Genomic DNA, 8,547 nt, shown 5'->3' with positions numbered 1-8,547 from the left:
CAGCACGATGTGCAGAGCGATGGTGAGCAACACGAAATGCATTACTGCTGTAATCAAAGGTCATTATCGAGGTACAAGCTGAATAATTATGTGTTGGTCGGTTAACAAGCAATTCAAATTTTGGAATTGTGTAAATGGCAATGAAATGGTGAAATGACATATCAATATGAGACATGAGATATCAATATGAGACATGAGATGTCAATATGATAACAGGGAACTGTCAGAGAGTGGCATGACGTTCTAGGTGATGACTTAAGTGTACATTAACACAGCCCACAGTTGCTGGGTTGTTCATTCAAATGAATATTAAACACAACAACAGGCAGGCTATTTCCAAAACTGATGCTTTCAGTTCTCCTCAGCCTCCAGTTCTGAATGTCTGCCGAACACAATAGCCGTGGACAATCCATTACGGGGAAGCCCAGCCATGCTGCAAGGCTGGCAGAGATTCACAAGGAACATTTTGTGCAAAACAAAACCTTTTCTGTGGTTAAATCTTAACATGTGTTTGTGGAGGTTTGGATCTAAATGAGCGAGTGGAGAATAGGTCGGTGTTGAAAAGAGAACCCGTTCCAGTTGAGATAAGATTAGATTACAGAGACACTGAGTAAAGCTGACTGCTCTCTGGTTCGGCCAATAGAATGTCCTCTTAGCTCACCAACTGATATGACAGTGGAGTAGTTAATGTGTGTTCTCCCCGCGCGTCGTCTACCACATTGAGTCTAATGTTAGTGCAACATGTATGTTCAGTCTTTATCTGGACAGCAGTGGAGGACGGAGGAGCGTGGGAGAGGTTTAGCTAGGCTCACATTAAGTCACCGGTACTATTTATTCTTCTCAACAGCTAGATGCTGATGGCTGGGTCAGTTACAGGACATGTTGTTTGGATATTGATTCACCGTTCTATGTAGTCAATGTGTTGGTTTCGATCTCAACCTAGACTTTGTTTGTTTGTCTAAACAAGCGATGGTTTGAGCATTATGTAGACGATGGTTCCGATGGTTTCCTGGACAGCTGCTAGCGTTCATCTCTGGATCCCAGGGCTAGCTTGGCAGCGGTGATAGCCTTAGTTATTGGCAGTCAACAACACCACCTTTTTGTAGTTTCATTTCATTGTGGAAATATATATATACATATATATATATATATATATATATATATATATATATATATATATATATATATATGTACAGGTTGTCAATAAGAAATGCATGTTTTAATTTATTTGATAATTGATAGTCTCAATATTGATAGTATTTTTCTTGTGGAAAATACACAACAAAGCAATGTTTAGGCTGCACAATAGTGCATAATATACTTATGTGCACAAAATAAGAGCAATACATATCTGAGAAGTAGGTCAATGCAGGCAGAATGCTACAGGCTAAATGTATGTGAGTTAAGCTGCTATTAAGGCTGGAGTGCGTTTGACTATTTACAGACAGTCCTTTGCCAAGTCCGGTTGCCAAGCAGTCCTTTATCACACTGGATATGTAGTTATGCTTATTATTACTTAAACACCTTTCATAGTATTATTACTACTGCTGCAAAATCATTCCAAATGCTAATATTGCCATAAAAGCGATCAATACTCTCCTCTACATGTCTTGTTGTGGATTAGAACGATCCTGTGGTGGTTTGACGGAATCACTGTTTGATCAGGTCTCACCGACTCTAGAAAATCGATTCTTCTTGTCTCTGATAGGAATTATAGGACATTATTTGGACATTTTGACCACTAATAACGGGTTGGAGGGTTTATTCCCAGTTAGATCCAAGTAGAAACATGATTCACACTACAACCCACATTATTTTATTACAAAATGAGCTTGTTCTTTTTGTCTGTTCTCCATTACACACCCACACGAAAAAAAAAAGTGTATCAAATATTGACCATGAAAAGTGTGTCTACATATTCCACACTCCAGCACACTTTATCTTTTATTGTGACCGTGTGGACAGTGTTGGAGCGTTTGATGAAGCCCTTGTGGGCCTCCAGAGCAGGAGGGTCTTTAGTAAGAGGTCCTCAGTGGGCAGACCGTAGTGCTGCTGCCACCAGCAGTCATGATCTCTGATAGTAATGTGATCTCTGATAGTAACGTGGTGGTTCTGTAGCCTCTGACCAAGGGAACCATCCTCCCAGTTTTGTGTTACCGGGCAGACTGCAGGTTACCTGTTTTAACCTTAATGCTCTGGTTACACTAGTTCAGTCCCAAGTCTACTGCCTTCTCTCCCATCTCAACGGTGAGCCTTGATCTTACACTCCAACCAATCTCCACCTGTTTACCACATATTTACAGAGCAGCCATCAACTCAGCTTGTGTCTGACACCTAGTTAGGAGTCTGTCAGCTCCCCTCCATCCCCACGTAGATAAGTACTTCACTGATCCCCGGGAGACTGGGAGAAAACTGGAGGGATATGTACCCTATCAACAAACTATGACACAGCTCTCCTCCTCAAACACACTTTGATGCCCTTTAAGACGTTTCTGTTTCTATAGCAGCCAGGCGTTCCCTCCGGACGCTCAATGTACTCCAGCACTCAGCCTGCTGCTGGAAAACCACATCCTACAGTTACCCTACAATCCAACCATCCAATACTGCGCAGTGCCACGGTACCGACCAATCACAGGAGAGGACCTCACCCGTCCAGCTCCTCTGAATGCTAATGCATTTGTAGAGTTCAATTAATGATTGAATTGATCGTACAATTCCAAAGTTGTCTGCAAGGTGAAGAAGATGAGCCATCATTTCATTACAGCCTCAGCCAATCAACAGCAGGGAATTATGAGGCATAATGTAAACGAATATGAATTAAAAATGGTCATATAGACAGTCGGGTCATATAGCTTGAAGTAATGTCAGAATAAAAGGTGTCTTTACTATTTATTTTTTGGGCAGGGCGGTAAATGAACCGCGGCCCGTTGTCCCACCAGGGCGGTGAGGAGGTGTACAGATAATTACCACACACATTGACGGAGCGTCCGTACCTAAAGGTCACGTAGGAGCTCCCATTCACCCTGAGCAGCAGGGGGTCTCAGAGAGTGCTAGGAGACAGGAGCATCATGCAGTCAGACCCAGCAGGCTGAGAACAGGCAGCGCGTCACGGCCCTCTGGAGCCAAGAGAGTGGCAGCAACACACATTGCACCGCAGTGTCGTCAAGGTTACAGTTCACACACACACACTCATGTATCATATAGTAGTGGTGCATAGTTGATTATGAAGACCAGGGAACAGCTGTGTCCTGCCCCACCCTCAACAATATGTTATGCAAGAGATAAATATGAATAGAGAAATATGAAATATGGAATGAAAGGTGGTGCTCACAATGCACAAAGGGAGGCTAAGACGTCTGTGTGCGCACTGTCGGCACACTTTCTGGGGGCTTATCGCAACAACAGTGTTCACATCCGCGTAGCTATCTCCCTTCCATCAGGCTGTCATACCAAAGCCTGGCCGTGGAAAGATCCAAGGCCAGAGAGCCTAATGACAGGCGGAGTGATGCTGTTACAGCCCGCTGCTGGAGAGGGCCGGCAAGGGGAGGGCAGCAGCGATGGAGAAAGGAGATATGGCCTCTTCCTTTCTTCCTGAGACCATTACCATGAGAGAGAGGGACTGAGACCATTACCATGAGAGAGAGGGACTGAGACCATTACCATGAGAGAGAGGGACTGAGACCATTACCATGAGAGAGAGGGACTGAGACCATTACCATGATGAGAGAGAGGGACTGAGACCATTACCATGATGAGAGAGGGACTGAGACCATTACCATGATGAGAGAGAGGGACTGAGACCATTACCATGAGAGAGAGGGACTGAGACCATTACCATGATGAGAGAGAGGGACTGAGACCATTACCATGAAAGAGAGGGACTGAGTGAGGGGGTGGAGGAGCAGCGGGGGGGAGATGGTAATGAGATGGTAATGAGATGGTAATGGGTTTAGATTACATTGTTTCTCCAGCTTGTTCCTCTTCTACTCCTCTTACTTGAGAAGGAAGACACCAATTTATTAACGAGGGAAGTCCTCTTCAAAGTACTTTAATGAATACATTGACGGTGTGTTCAACTTCAACTTCAAAAAGGTTGTCATGGCGATGGTGTATAACAGGCAAACATCCACCTTCTGGAGAATCTGGTTGATGTATCAAAGGCCCATTTTCATGTGTTTATATGTGTTTACACACACGCACACATTTCTTTCCTATTATTACAAGCTTGCTAGATTTGACTCAAATCATACGTGAGGGACAATTCAATCAGGTTTTTCAGTATTTCTTCCTCTGAGACAGATAACGGTTTTCATTTTCATTTTTTCCCCAGTAAGAGTATTTCCTGAGTTCCACCGTCGGGCGTCATGTAAGCCAATCAGCAGTGGAGTGCCGCACTGCAATAACGTGGAGAAGTCATAGATAACCGCTGGTGCTACGAAGGAGCTGCCTCCCATCTCTCACTGGAGTCGTCTGCTGAATCAGCTCCCACATGTACGCTGTGACAACATGATTCATATTTGGCCCCAGACTCAACTGACTTAACTGTTCAATGCACACATAAACCCTAAGGCTGCTACTCGAGCCACACAGCAGGGTGATCTATGCTGAAGCCAAGGATACAAAACACCAAAGAGGGATTCAGTACACAGACTGGGGGAGCATTTATGTTTTCAATATGGAGATACAGCTTGGAGTGAATCCTCTTTAGATGCCCTGTCCATTCAATTATCAGTTAACAAACCTCAATTAAAATGAATTCCACTGCCTTTCAAATAAGCACTTCATTATTATTCTCAGCGCACATCCAAATGTCTTATTTATCCCCCAACTAATTGGAAGTGTGCAGAAACCTTTAACCACCAACTCCCAACAGAGCACCCCAGTAATGAACACAGAGCTCAGAGTTCTACATGTGTGTGCTCATGGCCTCCTGAACAACTTATTCCCACAGTTATTGCAGCGACTCAAATTGCATGATTGATGAGGCGAGTAGAGCTTGAAGACCCAAATGACTTAAAGCGCCCCAGAGTCGAAATATAAAATCGACATAATCTTCCTCTGGGTTTATCACCCCGTGGCAGTAAGCTTGGCTGTTTATCATCTCAAGGTCGGCAGCTCACTGAAGAAGCAGTAGTGGCAGCAGAACTTCTGCCATTCTGACGTGTCAAAGGCTGGTCGTTTAAATCAAAACATTCTTCTATATTTTAATTATTCTGTTTGTTATGTCAGACAGAATGAGATTACCATATTCTCCAAACATTGAACTGTTATTGCATACTGGGTTAATCTGCCTAGAATTTGTGGAGGAAAGATTTATAGATGAGCGTTACTGGTGTAAGCTGCTATACCCTGCTGGCTTTAGGGAGGCGCTCTGGGATCACGGAGGTCTCACAAGAAGAACAGATGTGACTGAATCCTCTGATCCTGTATTAAGTCATCAAGATGGCCGCTTCTGTAAACCTCCTGAACGTGGTCTGTGTTTGTCGTTCTTCACAGGTGAGCAACAGGATGGTGACCGGGGAGGCCGGAGGCAACAACTACTTGATGGCGTGTTGGCAACCCATCCTGGTCCTGATGTTGGGCACCGTTCTCTCCGGCTCCACCACGGGCTGCCCCTCCCGCTGCGACTGCAACGCCCAGGAGCGCTCAGTGGTCTGCCACCGCCGCAGGCTGGCCGGTCTCCCGGAGGGCATCCCCATCGAGACGCGGCTGCTGGACATCAGCAAGAACCGCCTCAAAAGCGTCGGGCCAGAAGAGTTCATGAACTACCCTCTTCTGGAGGAGCTGCAGCTAAACGAGAACATCATCTCGACCATCGAGCCCGGGGCCTTCAGTAACCTGGCCAACCTGAGGACTCTGGGGCTGCGGAACAACCACCTGAAGCTCATCCAGCTGGGCGTGTTCACCGGCCTCAACAACCTCACACAGCTGGACATCAGTGACAACAGAATAGTGATTCTGCTGGACTACATGTTCCAGGAGCTGTACAACCTGAGGGCTCTGGAGGTGGGGGACAACGACCTGGTGTTCATCTCGCCGCGTTCCTTCCAGGGCCTCAGCAACCTGGAGTCCCTGAACATCGAGCGCTGTAACCTGGGCTCAGTGCCCACCGAGGCCCTCAGCCACCTGCACAGCCTGCTGTCCCTGCGGCTCCACCACCTCAACGTCAGCGCCATACGGGACTACTCCTTCAAGAGGCTGTACCACCTCAGGGTGCTGGACATCTCCCACATGCCGGCCCTGGACACCATGACGGCCAAATGCCTGTTTGGGCTGAACATCACGTCGTTGTCCATCACGTGCTGTAACCTCTCCGCCATCCCCTACCAGGCCATCCGTCACCTGGGTCATCTCCGGTTCCTCAACCTGTCCTTCAACCCCATCCACACGGTGGAGGGGAACCAGCTGCACAGCCTCCAGAAGCTGCAGGCCCTGCACCTGGTCGGCGGCAGACTAACGACCATAGAGCACTATTCCTTCCGGGGGCTGAATCAGCTCCGTGTCCTCAATGTGTCCAGGAACAGTCTGAGCACCCTGGAGGAGTCGGTGTTCCACTCCGTGGGGAACCTGGAGACCCTGGCTCTGTACGAGAACCCCCTGGCCTGCGACTGTCGCCTGCTCTGGGTCTTTCGCCGCCGGTGGAGGCTGAACTTCAACAGACAGCAGCCGACGTGCACCTCCCCCGAGGCCGTGGAGGGGAAGGAGTTCAAGGACTTCCCCGACGTCCTCAAGGCCGACTATTTCACCTGCCAGAAGTCGACGATTGTGGACAACAAGGTTCAGGAGAGTCACGTTGACGAGGGAACCACGGTCCACTTCACCTGCCAGGCGCAGGGCGACCCGCCCCCCGTCATCATGTGGCTCTCCCCCAAGAAGGAGTACGTGACCACCAAGACGGCGGGCTCCAGGCTCACCGTGTCCAGCGAGGGCTCGCTGGAGGTCCGTTACGCCCAGATCAAGGACAACGGGACGTACCTGTGTATCGCCAGCAACGCGGCCGGCAACGACAGCAAAGCTGCCCACCTCTTTGTGCACAGCTACTCTCCGAACTGGCCCCACCAGCCCAACAAGACCCACGCCTTCATCCTGAACCAGCCCAGTGACGAGGGCAGCAACGTGACCCGGGCCACCGCCCCGTTCCCCTTCGACGTCAAGACGCTGATCATCGCCACCACCATGGGTTTCATCTCCTTCCTCGGAGTGGTCCTCTTCTGCCTCGTCATTCTCTTCCTGTGGAGTCGAGGGAAGAGGAACACCACGTCTAAAATAGAGGTAGAATACGTGGCCCCCACGGAGGACCTGGAGGAGGCCAGTCCCAACGAGCCGTCTGTGACTTTCAACATGAAAATCATGTGACTCACAATGACTTCAGTTTACAAACTGCAGCGGGGCTCGGACGCTCTCCTCTCATGCAGTATGTGTCCGATGGGTCCAGGTGGAAAGAGGGACTGCGATTGCACAACAACAGAAGCTTCTTCTACCCTAGACTGTTTACCTCCAGGAACAGAATGGGTACAGACACAGACACAACTTCAACTCAACTGTGAATTCCTGTGGGTTTTTATTGGCAATAGCCTTTAAAGAGAATCAGCCGGCGTTGCAGTGGACTTCATGCTCCTTTATACCAGCGAAGGGAGTTTGTCTTTAAACCTATCTACAGTTTTAATCTATATGTATTTTTCTGTATCTTGTTCTGTCCTTGTACTTTTTTGCAATGGCACAATAGAAATGCTCTGAATGACGTTTTGAATTTACAAGAGTCTAAAGAGTCAGGTTGATTATTTTGTGGTTATTCATTTGGAGAGTCCCTTTTGATAAGTTTACATGACAAGGATTCAAAAACTCAAAAGATTGTATTACGCAAGATGTATATGAAGTGTGAATATTATAGCTATTTCAACCGTTTCAGATGCGAAACATTAGCACAATACTTTCCAATCCGGGATATGGATTATTTCAAGTGTAACTTAAAAATTGAGATTCTTAATTTGATGCCTTACGTTTCCAAAGTTACGGCCGTCATCTGAGCAATACATTACGTTGATGTGTAACACATACTTCTATGTATTTTAAGAATATTATGATTTAAAGCTCTGGTGATATGTTAAATGTTGAAATACATATTTAAGGAAACAGGCAGTAAATAAACAACATTTTATACTAAAATGCTTATTTTATTATATGCTTCAAGGGTAAACTTCTGATTGGAGGAATTGAGGTCTCACTATTCCTTCAACGTCTCTGCAAACATCCATTGCATCACAACTCATACAACGACCAGTAGACTATAGAACAGAGACATATACGGTCTGTTGATCCATAAAAATATGATATAGCGTGATCCATTTCACCATATTCCTACAGAGCTATTATTGAATAAGAAGCGTTCCAGAGAAAGGCTCAGATCAGAATACAGTCTGCATAAGGGATAAGGCCCTCATTAAAATAGACAGAAGTGCTTGCAGAAATTGTTGCTAATGTTAAAAGTGAATGTGATGATCACATGTCCAGAATGAGCCCGGGGCAGAGGGAAGCCTTCATAATAAA

The 8,547-nt window shown here is 46.7% G+C and overlaps 1 pseudogene across 1 annotated transcript; it reads left to right on the top strand.

Moving 5' to 3' along the window:
• The first annotated feature begins 5,508 nt into the window (after positions 1-5,508).
• Positions 5,509-7,356, top strand: LOC311356259 (leucine-rich repeat and immunoglobulin-like domain-containing nogo receptor-interacting protein 1-B pseudogene; annotated as a pseudogene). Its single transcript has one exon. The product of its transcript is annotated as a leucine-rich repeat and immunoglobulin-like domain-containing nogo receptor-interacting protein 1-B pseudogene (transcript).
• Positions 7,357-8,547: the final 1,191 nt, after the last annotated feature.

This window comes from Micromesistius poutassou (assembly GCF_964030765.1).
Source record: "Micromesistius poutassou genome assembly, chromosome: 12".
NCBI lineage: Eukaryota > Metazoa > Chordata > Actinopteri > Gadiformes > Gadidae > Micromesistius > Micromesistius poutassou.
This window is presented reverse-complemented; position numbering and strand designations above follow the sequence as displayed.